Source organism: Condylura cristata, unplaced genomic scaffold (assembly GCF_000260355.1).
Source record: "Condylura cristata isolate star-nosed mole 26May11 unplaced genomic scaffold, ConCri1.0 scaffold00018, whole genome shotgun sequence".
NCBI classification, from domain to species: Eukaryota; Metazoa; Chordata; class Mammalia; order Eulipotyphla; family Talpidae; genus Condylura; species Condylura cristata.
In genome coordinates, this window is record NW_004567119.1 from 2,547,527 (window position 1) to 2,562,935 (window position 15,409).

The following is a 15,409-nucleotide window of genomic DNA, read 5'->3' on the forward strand; positions in this document are numbered from 1 at the left end:
AAGCCTGCTGAGGATTTTTACTGGGAGGAAACAGACCTGTTTCCGGGGAAGGGAGCTCACAGATTCAAAAGGCCTCTGGGGTGCACACTCAGTTCATTTTTGAAAAACATCAGCAAACAGATGTCGCTCTTCCCACTGGGCCTCTAATTAGAACCTGCCAGAGCCCAGTTGCCCCTCTGAAGCGTCTCTGGACATCTCTTTAGCCCTTGGGTGGCTCCGGACTCTGCGCCTCGGATGCCCCCTTTGAGTCCACACATCCCGTCCCCTTCATGCCCGCTGCAGGGGTTCACCACTGCGCCTCGCCTGGGTTCCACCTTCCTGTCCCCTGTGTCTGCAGCGTCGGGAGTCCATGCTGCTTTCAGTTCCCAAACATGCTCTAGCGTCACGGTATTTCCTAATCTAGCTCATTATTTGAATAATTTACATGAGGCGTTAGAAATGACGTTTCCTTTGAATCTAGCCCGATGTGTGGCTTTGCATTACTTTCAGGGCAACTTGTTTTTACCTATCCTGGTGGAGGAACAGCGGGAGCAGGGGGGGTATCATCTTATGAAATGTGCGTGCTTATTTTTGATGCCCAGGTGAGCTGAGCGTTTCTTCTTCCCTTACGGCTTGGTGCACTTTTTATCTGCTCCCAAGTCTCAGGGTGCTGTCAGCACGCTGTGTTTCATACAGCATCAAATATTCATAACAAAAATAACATGTCCTTCACAAAAGCCCTGCAGCACCAGGGCTGAGGCACAGTTTTTGCAGTCACACCTTTTTTTCTTTTTTGTCTCACCTCTATCATCCCAACTCCACATAGACAGATGCCTGTGATCTACGCTCATGGAGTAGAGCTAGGACAGCGTACCCAGATCTCACTAATTGTCTTGCCAATCTCCTGGCTTTCCCCGATTTCACAGACTGAGAACACCTGTCCTTAATAAACAAGGTGTAGTTATGGGCAGAACTAGACTCGTATCACTTCCACCACCCAGTGGGTCCCTGTCCCTAGGAATCTGAGCCAGTCAGGTCCCTAAGGTCACCAGGACCCACCCAATCATGGCGCCTTCCTCTAGGTAACAGGCCTTAAACTGCTGAGGGTTCAGCACACCAGCCTCTGTTCCATGGGAGAGAGGGCTCTGCTCTCCAGGACATCTTCCACTATGAGGCATCCAACCTGAACATGAAACTATATTGAGGGGGAAGATTCTGGATTTTTCTGGAGAAAAAGAAGCCAGATTTCAGATCAAGCCACATTTGTTTTCTGAACTACATCTACCTCTTGAGATCAAATGACCTGATCAGTCTTGCTGAACACGAGTCCTTGGGCTTTCAGTTAATGGCAACTAAAAGCAACCTGCCAGTAAGGGGTAGATGAAACCCAGACAGCGTTGCTTGCCCAGCTATGCCATCGGTGGGAGTCTGTTTAGCTGCATACACGTAAACATGTAGACAAGGCACAGTAACAACGCTTAGTTCCTTGAGGGCCAGGAGACATTTAAAACAACCACTAAGCCAGAGGTTGCAAACAACGGTAGGTCCTGAATGTCGGTCTCATGGGAATGAGCCTGAACAGAACCACTTGCACAATCACTCATTTGTCGACAAATATTAATTGTGTACCAGCCATATGGCGGACTCCACAGTAGGCCCCATCCTCCCAGAATGCAACATCTAATTTCCTTCCATTTAAGAAGAACCATTCTTGCATCCCAGAGTGACAAATGGAAGTGACAATTTAATTGATATTGACATTTTTTAAGCACATTCCCTTGATAATTCAACAGCTCTAATGATTACTTTCTAACTTTCATTTCTGTATTGAAAATTGTATTTATTAGAAATTCAAGTATTTGCATTATTATAATTTAGAATGTAGTTTCAATTTTCTGAAACTTGCAAAAGTTTATAAAATAGCTTATATATTTGAAAAAATGGAAATTATATTATAAACACCAAAAATGTTATTATTCATAGGAACATAATACTTTGACACTTTTATTAAATTTCCAGATTGCTCTGGCAAATTATGTTATTTAGCACGATGCAATGGAAATGGAGGTTCATAGCTAAACAAATAAGCTGTTAGGAAATATGCTACAATATGTTTAAAGTCAGAAAGGACAGAAAATTGTGCTTCTTAGACTGAAGATGTTAGCCAAAAAGTATGTGGGAAGATATTGAGACCATTGTAACTTTTCAAAATTTAGCATTTTTGTTAATCTTTAAAACTGAAAAACTAATTGTGCTTAAAATATTTTCAATAGTTAAAAAAAAGAAAGATATATGAAAATACACTTAATAGGTACAATGGATTTTATTTAAACAACTTTACTTCCCAACTGTTTTTTAGAGAGTTTATATCAAGGTAACTTTAATCCCAAGTGGAGCAGTAAGACCTAATCAATAAAGAAATCACAGACATCCTCCACGCTCCTCTCCCCAGTGACATGCCTTGCCTAACTTTATCATAATTCTACAACTAAGAAATTATTATTATTTTCTTTCATGATACCATCACCTTCTTTTAAAAGATTGATTTGTTTGTTTATGCATATAGAACTGGGGTACAAGCCAGAGGTGCAGGGACAGAGTGGGGAGCAGGACAGGCAGATCAACGAAGTACATCGCTGAGGGGAGCAGCGGGTGGACAGGAGAGGTCTGCCATACCTTGTGGGTCCCCTCCAGGGCAGGCGGGGACCAAACTTGCACTGAAGCAGCTGTGGCCAGCTTGCAGTGCGGCGTCCTAACCCATTGTGCCACCAGGGAGGGCCGACTAAGCAACGATAATGGCAAGATCCGTGGACGTTATGTGCACCCTATCGGTTTCATGTGTACTGTGTGTGTGCACATGGATGTTAAGTTCTGCATAATCTCGCCACGTGTGCACATGTCGCTGATTAGCACGAACACCAGGACACACAATGCTACATGCTCCTGTGCCAGCCTCCCTGCCTCCCTGGTGTCAGTCACCTTCCTGACTGCTTCCACCGTACAAGCTTCCTGCATTCGGGGGTGCCCGCTTCTGCCATTTCAAGGATGTCATGCGAATGGGGGCACGCTGCGTGCATTTCGCTCACCACCCTTCTGAGAGTCATCCCAGGGGCCACCTGTATTAATAAGCCTTTCATTCTAATTTCATGACAGGTCCCAAACCCCAAAGAACAGACCCTTTGCCCTGCAGGGAGAGAACTCGCGTGCACTGGGACATCGGTGAGTCACCTGAGTAGGCTGAGGCCTCTGGCCAGCTGTGTTCCATTGTTCTCGGGTCTCACAAGTGCGCCTCGACGCGCTGCACTGGCTTCCTCGCATGTTGAGACAGTGCTGCCCAGTGCACTGTCCTGACGCAGTGACACCCCCGCCTTTCAGCTGTGGCCCTCTGTTTTTTTTTTTTTTTTGGGGGGGGGAGATATCAGATTCCTCAAACACCTCATGCCTTTTCTTTCTTCTTCTAAATATCGCCTTCACTCTTGCATTCCACTTGGTATTTGTTTACCCCACAGAAACCAGGTCATGGTGGAGAACCAGCGTGGTGCTGCTGGTTTACTTGAGGACTTTTGTCAGAGCTGTGCTAGGGGCACCTGTCGTGAGAGTCATAATCTAATAGCAAGGTGATCTGAGAGGCTGAGTGGGGCTTAGTCATCAGCAAGTACCGCAGGCTCTCGTGCGCTCCTTCTCGCTCTGATCCCAGCGCTGTGACTCGCAGTGGGTTGCGCCAGGGAAACCCAGGGCAGCCCCGGGGTCCGTCCTTTTACCGTTGTGCCCAATAATGACCCTCATTTTCTTTTCATGACAGAAAAGTCTTCTAGCTCGTTGAGGAAAACTGCAGATGTTTTCTGATGTTCCCATGGCATTGTTTACAACAGAACTCCAGCCAGATGCCCGGCATTGTCATGCCCTTTGCAAGAATACGATGAAACTAAGACGCTGCGAAGATGCTGTTCTCGCTGTTCCGGCACGTGAGCGGTAAGGAGACCTCTGGGGACCCAGTCCCCCAACTGTGCTGCAAACGGGTCCCAAGCAGGTGGTGAAAAGAAAAGGGGAAATTGAAATCAATCATTTTAGCCCAAATTCCATTACAGTGAAAGAAAATCTATTACCCGCCTTTAGGAATCGCTGTTTATCTTGCTGGACTCACTCATGAAACTTTAACTTAGGCAATTAAGGCCTCAAAGACACAGAAGCGATGCGGGTGCCTGGACTGACTCAGCTCGTCTGAAGCCACTTCCCAGCGTGTGGATGGCACTGAGCGGCAGCTTTCTTTTGTGCCTCTCCAACTCCCTCTCACCAGACCCTGAACTTTCAGTGTCTTTATGATGCAGGAAGGGTGTACCACCCCCACCCCAGCAGAAGATACTCCAAACTGGCCAGGAGAAAGAGCTCAGCTACATTTCTGCTTGCATATTTGTTGAAGGGTAGCCAGAGAAAAGAGCTCCTAGAACTCAAAAGGTGTATTTCACTTTAAGCAGAATCAGAGAGGGAAAAAGTAATTCCCCGATTTTATTCTCTGAACATATCGGTTACCAGATCAGTATCAGCTAGTCAGCTGAGCCTATCACATAGGTGTAACAGCAGTTCTCTGACAAACAAGTTATTTTAAAGTGATTTACATATATATGTATGCATGTATCAAAAAGGGCTTGTATTTTACATAATATTAATGCACCAAGAATTTTCCTTATAGAGTGCAGAAATGATGTCATGATGCATTTCTAAATGGTTTGGAACAATAAATGTATGGAATATAATGGCTATTTTTAGACTTCTGTGCATTAAATTTACATTGCACATATCTATTCAGAATGAAGTGAATAGGTTTTCTGATTGCATATTTGCTTGTTCAGTTAATTACTTACTCATTTCCTGAGGTTATTTAATGGAAAGCGGCAGAGTTTCAGTGCTTTTTAAGACTTAAAAACCAATCAAAAACTACTTTTGAATTCCCCTGGTGTTCAATGGTGAAAACTAGTATTGTACTAGGTACCAAAAATATATATACGGGCTATCTTATAGTAACTATATTATCTCCACAGTGAGGTAATATGAAGAACAACCGTCCCCTGAAGAAGCTAAGTAGATGGTGCAAGGTCACAAAACAGCTGAATTTGAATACAAGTATTTCAAAGGGACCTCCAAGTAGAAATAAACACATGCGTCTCTTTGTAATTAAAATATATTTCCAGGGCCTCCCTGGTGGGAGAGGGGTTAAGTCTTAGTGCCGTCCAGCTGCTGGCAACCCCGGCAGCCTGGGTTCGATCCCCCGCCAGGGAGTGACCCGCCAGGGAGTGACCCCTCAGCAGTGGGTTTCAGCAGATCTGCCTGTTCTTCTCCCCACTGTGTCGCTGGTGAATCCTTTTTACCTACTTGCACCTCTGGCCTGTACCCCAGCTCTTGTATGCATACACAAATAAATAATACTTTATAATAATAACGGAAAACAGGTCTTAAGTGTTTTTTTTTTTTTGATTTTTTGATTTTTTGAACCAACTGGTGTGTCATTGTGATTTTAAATTGCATTTCACAGATGACATGTCATGGGCATATCTTTTCATAGGGTGACTTGTCATCTGTGTTTCTTCTTTGGTGAGTTATCAATCAAAGGTTTGGTCCATTGTTTAATTGGGTTGTTTTTTGAATGTTGAATTTTAAGAGTTTTTGGTGGATTTTGGAGTCCTTTCTGTGTCTTTTGGAAGTATGTTTCCCTAGTTTATGACTTGTCTTCAAATGCTATTAATATGTTTTTGCAAAGCAGAAGGTATTCGTTTTAAGGAATTCTAGTGTTTCTTTTTTTTTTTTTTTTTTTTTTTTAACGGGAAGCCGGCATACGAGCAGTCACTGAAGGACTGAAGTGCAGTCGTCTGCTCCTCCGATCCCAGTCTGCTTCTCTGACAGTAGCATCATCTCAAAGTATGGCAATTTTTTTTTTTTTTTTTTTTTTTTTTGTGGACAGTGTCTTTGAAGTTGTATCTAAAAAGGCATCACCATATCCAAGATGACCTATGTTGTAGTTTTCTCCTGTGTGTATCTTAGGAGTTTTGTAGTTTGAATTTTACATTTAGGTCTATGATTTATTTTGAGTTGAATTTTGTATCTAAATTTTTTTTCTTTTTTGCATGTGGGTCTTCAGCTGTTCCAAACCCCATGCTGAGGAAACTCTGTGACCACTCTATGGCCCCTGCTTCTTCCTTAGAGATCAGTGGATTACACGTGTGGACATCTATTCCTGACCTTTCTGTTCTGTTCCTTTAATGTATTTGTCTGTTCTTTCAGCAAAGCCTCAGTGACTTGTCTACTGTGGCTTTACAACAAGTCTTGAAGTTGAGTAGCAACACTGACCCTACTTCGCTCCCCTTCAAGATTGTATCGGGTACCTGAGTCTTTTCTCATTCCACATAACTTCAAAATCAACTTCTCATTATCTATAAAATAAAATGACCCATTCTTGCACTTTGAATGAAATAAATATTCCCCAGATAATGTGTTTAACCACTTAAATGTATGCTAAAACATGGCGGTTGAGATAAACAGGAGTTATGAGACCCTAGAAAATCAAGGTTATACACTAAGTTCCAAAGACAAATATAAATGGTATTGCCTTGTTGACAGAGACATAAAGAGAGACACCGATTCTTTGATTGGTTGGAGGGTATGAGCAGTTACACTAATAATAAGGAAAAAAAATGGTGAAAATAGGAAAATATACAGTGTTTTGATGATGAAAATCAGTAGTTCATTTGTTAAAAATGGTATGTCTATTTATTTCAGATGTGGGCTGCTATCCTAATTACAACTCTAGGAAGATAAAACATTATGCCCCCAAATCAAGACATGCTATAGGCAACATAGGTCCCCGAATATGTCCGTAACTTAATCTGCCGAAATTATGAATGGCACTTTATATGGGAAAACTGACAAAAATAATATTACACCATTAAATCAACAGCTGCAAGACGGGCATTTTCCTGGGCTGGCCAAGGTGAGTGTAGCACTGAATTCCTGTAGGAGTAACAAGGGAAGAGTCAAAGTCACGTGCAGTAGCAGACTCATGATGGAAGCAAGAGAGGAAGGCTGCAGGACTGAGGGAAAGCCACAGTCAAAGGATACAGGACGTGCTGTAGTGGAAACTGGCCCGGAAACGCATTCTCCTCTGAGTGCATGAAGCGCAGAAGACGCTTTTTCTTCAGTGAGCAAAATCGAATTTGGAATCCTGGTTCTCATATCTGCAAGAAAATAACTTTGTTATTTAAATTCACTAAAATTGTGCTAATATAATACAGCAACAACAGAGATATAGTACTTACTAACCTCATTTCCTAATTAATGATAAAAATATCTTGTACATAATTTTGTGATTGCTGATCGGTTAAATTTTTGAGCGTATAAATGGTTGAGGGAAGACTTTGTGGTCTATTTATTATGATTGCTATGCATGCTTCTATTACCAGTGTTTAGTATTTCATCTTCAAGTAGCTAAGAATATGTAATTTTACAAGATTTTTTTATTCAAAATTAAATATTTAGAATTACAGGCAATAAGTATTGTCATATTAAGGATATTTATTTGATAATTGTGTTTATGTATTTTATGACAACTTAGAGCTTTGTCATTTACAATGGACCCCTATCTCACATCACAAATGGAAACAATGTAAGAGAGGAATCCCATCACTTGGGGTCAGGAAGAATTTTTCTTCTTCTTTTTAATTTATTTATTTTGGGCCCTCCCTGGTGGCACAGTGGGTTAAAGCACAGCACTAAGAAGCTAAAGCCACTTCAGCACATGAGTTTGATCCCCGCCCCGGAGTTGACCCACATGGCGCGGCAGACCTCTCCTGACCCGCCCGCTGTTCCCCTCAGCAATGTACTTTTTCGATCTGCCTGTTCTGCTCCCCACTCTGTCTCTGGTGAATCCTCTCACGGCCCTGCGCCTGTGGCCTGTACCCCAGTTCTGTATGCAAAAATAAAAAAAAATGTTAAAGAAAATACGTATACAGAACTGGGGTACAGACCAGAGGTGTGTGTGGGGTAAGACAGAGTGGGGAGCAGAACAGGCAGATGTACTGAAATCCACTGCTGAGGGGAGCAGGTCAGGAGAGTTCTGCCCTGCCATGTAGGTCACCACCATGGCTAGGGATCAAACTCGTGCTGCAGTGGCTGTGAGAGCTTCATAGTGCTGTGCTTTAACCTGTTGTGCCACCAGGGAGGGCCCGGGAAGAATCCTTAAACAGACTCTGAACCACAGATGTAGGGAAAGACGATGGTCACAGAATGCATATTGTATGTTCCGTTTGGCTTCTGCTTTGATCATCTGTAAGTCTGTTGGAGTGAGTCCCGAGGCCACCTCTGGGGGGAGAACTGGGTGGTCACTGCTGGAGTCTGATGAGACATCTTGCCCCTCTTATCTCCCGGTGGTTCCTCCAGTGCGAGCTGTGCATGTTCTCAAGGGTCTACGAGGAGTTTCAAGGACATTTTTGATTTACTTATGTTTCAGTTGAAGGAGTGTGAGGGGAGGGGCGGGGGAAGAGAAACAGGGCCCTAAGCAGCCATGGTAAAGCGAGTAGCTCCCGAAGCAGCTATTCTTCCCCAACAATCCGGGTTGTATTTCTGCCCGCATTCTTGCGCAGTTGGTCCCATCTGCTGGGCAAACCCATCGCCACCACGTCTCAGCGCGTCATGCTGATGTGTTCGTGTTTCAACAGTGACTTCAAAGGATACCTTCTCCTAATTGACTTACAGCGTGTGTTTGAAAAGCGAGTTCCAGGTCCAAAGTTTTTCTAAGGAAGGGTGGACAATGGAAATCCCTCCCCAACCAAACCGCTAGTTGATTTGGAAATCACGTTCTGCTATTTAAGATGAACATTATTGTGCATATTTCGTTTTCTGTAAAAAACAGTTTCCGGCCCTCCCTGGTGGCGCAGCGGGTTAAAGCACAGCACTGAGAATCTAAAGCCACTTCTGCATGAGTTCAATCCCCTCCTGCCCCGGAGGTGACCACATGGTGTGGCAGACCTCTCCTGACCCGCCCGCTGCTCCCCTCAGCAGTGGATTTCGTGGATCTGCCTGTTCTGCTCCCTGCTCTGTCTCTGGGGAAGCCTCTCACCGCCCCTGAGCCTCTGGCCTGTACCCCAGTTCTGTATGCACAAATAAATAAATCTTTAAAAAAAAACAGTTTTCATGCCTGAACTAAATGCAGTTAAATTCAGTTCTTAGGTTTATTCTAAGAACTAAATGAGACAAGGAGAGTTTACGCGAAGGTGATAGCGCATCAGGTGTGACGCTGTGTGGGTTTCCTGACTGGATGTTCAGGCAGGTTCTACGCTGGAAGGTTTGTGATTCATAGACATCTATACATTTGATGACCAAAGATTCACCCACAGATGAATATGCATAGATGTTTTTGTTAACCTGAAATCGCATCATCAGTTATTTGGAGAAATAAAAGTTTAGAGAAACCACTTAAAAATAATACAAACGGTTAAAACAGAGATAAGATTTAGATATCATAGGATACTGGTGATATGAATAGAATGAGTTTGTCTCATGAACATAGTTCATGGAGAATTGGACCATCACCCACACGTCGTCCAGCTGCCTACTCTGACATCAGGGAAAAGCGTCACCGCCCAGCCAGGACCCTGGCGAGCACCCTGTCCTCAGCTTCACCTTCTCAGGAGTCTCTACGGTTAGGAAGAGACTTGTTTTAGAGAATTCAGATGCCTTATAAATCAGTGTTATTTTGAGGGCAGAAAATCAGTAATTACACAGACCAAACACCAAAAATGCAGACGCTAGGCCTAAACAAACACAAACAAAAACAAAGCAAAACAGATAAACGGAGAGAACACCTCCTTCCACTGGAGCCAAGTGCCAGCGTTACTAATTTCTACCTAATATCATTGTTGGTTTTATTCCTCCTGATTATTCCAACTTTAACACAGTCTAGTCTTAATTTCACTGATATTGGCCGTTAGCAGAAAAATATTGCAAATGTAGTCCCATCTGCAGGTACATATGCTTTCCAACTTCTTTCTGTCTGATGCCAGGAGATTAATATATGCTGCTGGAAAAAGCACTTTAATTTTCTTTTGTTATTACCGAACACAGGCAGATAAACACCTATGGGCTGAGTCTACCTGCAGGCGTGCACTTGCTTTATGAGAAAAATCTCCTAAGTTATGCAAGATGCTTTTTGGATTCGTCAGTGTGTTCACTAATTACAACTATGCTCTGAAGAAAGTATTTACTTTCAACATTCCTGGAGTGTTTCCAATTCCTTTACTGTATTGTGGTCTGTTTGCTCACACCTCAAGAGATAAGGAAAAAAAAAAAATGTAACACAGCTTTTAAAATAAAAGTTTATTCTAAGAAGGTATTAAAAATCGAGTGAAGGCCCTCCCTGGTGGCGCAGCGGGTTAAAGCACAGCACTGAGAATCTGAAGCCACTTCCGCATGAGTTCGATTCCCGCCTGCAGCCTGCCCCGGAGGAGACCACATGGCGAGCCAGACCTCTCCTGGCCCGCACGCTGCTTCCCTCAGCAGTGTACTTCGTAGATCTGCCTGTTCTGCTCCCTGCTCTGTCTCTGGTGAAGCCTTTCACCGCCCCTGAGCCTCTGGCCTGTACTCCAGTTCTGTATGAATAAATAAATAAATCTTTAAAAAAAAAAAAAATCGAGTGAAATATTTTATTTACCCTGGTTTTAAAATCTCAATTTATTGTTAGTATTATAAATATGAGTTGTTTTCAATCTCATTGCAATCTGTTCAAAATAATGATTGAATAAAAAATAACTACATGACTTTCATATAATAAATTTTAAAAAAGCAACTTGTTATTGAGGGAGTCAATATTTATGCTAAATTCACAATAGCTGATTTTGACTGTTATGGGAAATCACAGAAATTGAAAGAAAATTTTCTGAATTGCACCATTAATCCAAGATGTCGCTATTATGAAGACTCTTGATTGATTAAAAAATTTAAACTAATAAAAAAGTAACATTGGAAGTAGGCCAACATGTATTTACTTTTAAAACTTATAATTGTAGTTGATTTGCCAATTACCTTTTTTAACTTTACAGAAATATCTAAAAAAAAAATACATTTTAAGTAAGTATGCTTCCAGTGAATATCATACCATTCATCATTAGAATCTGACTGCTTTGTATTTGGAATCCTAGCATCAGATTGATTTACAATGGCATAAAATATAAAGATATTTTACTTATTTTTTCACTTGAATATGAATCCTATGTTTGATAATTCAAATATGGTTTGATTTCTAATTTGCAATACAACATTCCACACCAAGATAAGCTTTACTATCCAGAATATCCCATCACCTTCCTTATGCATCACATTTTGACTTAGAATGCTGTTAACAACATTCAAAAGCAATGTTCTCAAGAATGTTTATACCTAGTAATGGTATTATCAGAGTGAGAAGACTTATTGAGGGTCACCTTTCAGAAAATTAATGTCTGTTATTTATTATCAAAGCAAACCATTACTATGTGAAGCCTACATTAGCCTTGAATGCCGAGGTGATGTTAGAAACATGTTGGCTGTAAGTAGGCATGAGAAATATGGTAGGTCTGAGCACATTCTGGCTGCTGTAACAAAATACCACTCCTGGGCAGCATGCAAAAAGTAGAAATGCAGTGCTGTTCAACACAGCACTCCTTACAACATATACGTATCAGTTCATCAACTGTAACAAATCAGCAAACCAAGGCAAGGTGTTTAAATGATAGAGGAAATGAATTGGTAGGAAGGGGAGGGATTGTATCAGATCTCCATACTTATTGCTCACTTTTTCTGTGAAGCTAAATTTTCCTTTAAAAAATAATACCCATTAAAAAATAATATCCATTAATGTTTTGAATGTACCATAAAGAAAAGACACACTTCGTCAATATATTCGTCAATGATCAGCTTCATTTGAGTAAATATTCAACTTTAAAGAAATTGGAAGTAACATTTAAAGAATAAGAACTACGATGCATTTGAAAATGTTGATAGATATTAAATCATATGTCATGATGATTTTGTGGCTGGAATTGTAGAGAAGATTTCTGATTCTATTATAAATTACACTAATTAACATATTGGAAAGCAGTTTGTGAAAAATAGGTAAATTTATATAACATTCATGACTCCTTTGATTGGAAGATTTGAAAAACTGAGCCCTGAACAACAAGATTTATTACTAATTGTTAAGTTGGAAAGAAAATTTATTCTATAGAAATTATTCTTCAACAGAAGAATATGTGCAGACAAAAATGTCCGTGTCACAGAGCTTCCTGTCTAATTTGTTTCTCTTGCTAAAAGGAACATCATAAAAATACCACAAACTAACAACTTACTTTTAGTATTCTGAATTTTGCCTATTTTGTGTGGTTTCATACAGGGAAAAAATCTGCCCTTCACCCTGGTTTAACTTTCAATAGCAATGGTGAAACTAGACTGTTGTTCTCAGATCAGGATGCCCTGCGAGGCGTGAGCACCTTAAGGGACCATCTTTCTCTTCTGTATTTATTTATAAATCGATACTGACTTTCAGCCATCCACATGTGTAAGTCAGGTGCACTTTGACACCTCCATCTGTGCACATGCGTTACTCATATCATCCTGCACCAGCACTCCCTGTCCCTCCCCCCGCTCCACCTCCCCCATTCACAATGGCAACTTTCATTTTTCACAGTCTGAGATATGTTTTTGCTTGGCTTGACCAGTGGGGTCCTTTGGTTATTTACACCGAAATATAAGTAAAGTTCTCTGGTATCTGACTTTCACCTTCTGACTTATTTCATTCAAAGTGATACCTGAAGATCTATCCATTTTGTCCCCAAAGTGTTATTTCATCTTTGTAAATCACTGGGTTGTATCCCTTTGAGTGTATAAACCAAACTTTCTTTAGTCTCCTACCACAGGGCACTTAGGTCGGTCCCAAGCACGGTCCTTGTGGACATTTCTCTCATGTATAATGGAACCAAAGAGATTGAAAGATTTGCTAATAGAAAGATGAGCAGATCTATCGTCATTTCTACTATTGTCTCAGTGAAAGAACAATGAAAGTCACCACTGAGAGAAGAGGAAGGTGTGAAAGAATCTTTCCAAGAAGGAGCAGCAGTGTGATGATGGAAATGTGAATTTCTATAGAAATTAATTGTGGGGCCTAAAACCTGTAAGGTAGAGGTAGGCAGTGGGTAGTGTTGGAGTTCATGGGATCCCCAGACAAACCTATTAATAATTCCAGAAAAAGTACACAAAATTGATTCCACAAAATTGATCTGGAGTAGTCATGGAGCTTCCCCTGAAAATACTCAGAAGACTCTTCTCATTCAATGAAATGCAAATAGGTCTTCCACAAAGAAAAAGGGTCAGAGCTGCAAAAATTTGAGGTCCACTGACTTAACCGTACTGAACAGTCTGGGTGATTTTATTTTAATTTTAAATGACAGACTTATCAGAACTTTTAACAAATCCCTGAATGTTGAGAATCTCTAGAGAGTGGTTTGTCACATTCTCCATGAGGCTTCTCCATCAAAGAAGGGGGCCCCAAAGAATATGATTCTTTTCCTTTCTTCAAATCATAGTTGCTCAGCTAGACACCCCCTGTCCCTTTGCGAAGGCTTCAAGAAGAGTGAAGGCATCCGTTCTAGGATATATTTCTAGAACAGCGTTCGGGAGGAACTGCCTTGGTACTGCGGAGAGTTTCAAATATTTTAACACATTTGAGTTTCATTTTATTTCCTCTCCCTAAGTGTTTTCAGAATATCTCCCACCAGCCTCTGTTTGCCTTGGATTAATAAAGCAAGTGCGTGAGATTCATTTTGTGAGATAGGCACAGCTTACTTCCCTATGATAATCAGGCTCTAACCGCCTGTTGTTTTATTGATTATGATATTATACTTAACTATGGAAGAAGTAGAAGCAGCTTGTCTGTTTGAATATGATCTTAGATTTCAAAGACTGCTTTCCTCTGAAGAGTGTTACATTTTATGTAAACACAAATAAAAAAAAGGAAAAAAAAGCGAAACAGCCCAAATTCCAAGTTGCTTCAAGGTGTTGCTGAAGACAAAAAGCTAGTGAAATCTACCACATTGTTCATGGGAGCTGAAGAGATAATGTGTGAAATTGAGAATGCCAGTTTCATAAATCAGAGGCTGGCAGAGATAAAAAAAAAAATTTAAATTCATCATTTTGAGAAAAGACTAAGCAAACTCCCTGCTGTGATCTTCTTCCTCCTTCCAGTGCTATGGAGGGTGGCCAGTGCCTCATGCTAACAACCTAATTAGCAGCAGGGCGGATCTGGGTGCAGCTCCGCCTCTCCAGCGCTGACCTGGCGAAGGAGGACCCCCCTTGGGCTGGGCCCAGCTGCCCTGGGAAGTCCGGAAGCCCGCGCTGGCCTTGCGGGGACCTCGCGCCATCTCCCGCCGGGACAGCTACCCCGGCCATGCCCTCGCGGGCTGCCCACACCCGGCCGCTCTCCCTGACCCGGGCGGGCGCTGGCTTCATCTAGGCCCCGCCATGCCCACTGTCTCAAAAGGGGGTGCCCCGGAGGCGCCTGCCGTTGACATGAGCTGAAAGCGGAGACGACGGTGAGCAAGCCTGGGCTTTCTCCCTGAACACTCTCGGGAATGACTAATTGTGTCGGGTGCCAGGTGCACAAAGCAAATAATTGGCTTTTGCTTTCACAGTTTTTAACGGAAAAGAGGTACACTGTGTACAAAGAATCGGCATATTGCTTTTCAAGATGTATTTATTGTTTCCGGGGATGATACCTGCTTTCTCTGCGCTTACTATTCCAGTTCTGTTGCCGTGTGTTCTCTTCTTTCTCGTTTACTTATTTCCAAATTGGATTGTGATCAGAAGAGCAAATGGAATTGCATGCTGGAGAATCCTCTGCTGATTCACATATAAATTTCAGAGGATGAAGAGACTGAGTCCCAGGAGTGGGCATCGCTCTCCTGAGACGTTCCTGGCATCGGAGCCGTCTCCCTGCGCCCTGCGCGACTCCAGAAGTCCGTAGCCTCGCGTCTGAGCTCCTCACTGCTTTTACTTTATTTTATTTTATTTTAAGATTTCTTTATTTATGCACACAGAACTGGGGTACAGGCCAGAGGTGCAGGGGCGGTGAGAGGATTCAGAGACAGAGCAGGGAGCAGAACAGCAGATCGACAGAGTACATTGCTGAGGGGAGCAGCGGGCGGGTCAGGAGAGGTCTGCGGTGCTCTGTGGTCACCTCCAGGGTGCGATCGAGCTCCTGCTGAAGTGGCTTTAGCTTCTCAGTGCTGTGCTGTGACCCGCTGTGCCACCAGGGAGGGCCCAGCCCCTCTACATTTATTAAAAATATTCATTTATTTATGCAAAATAAACAAAACTGGGGTACAGGCCAGAGGTACAGGGGTGAGATCACCCCCGA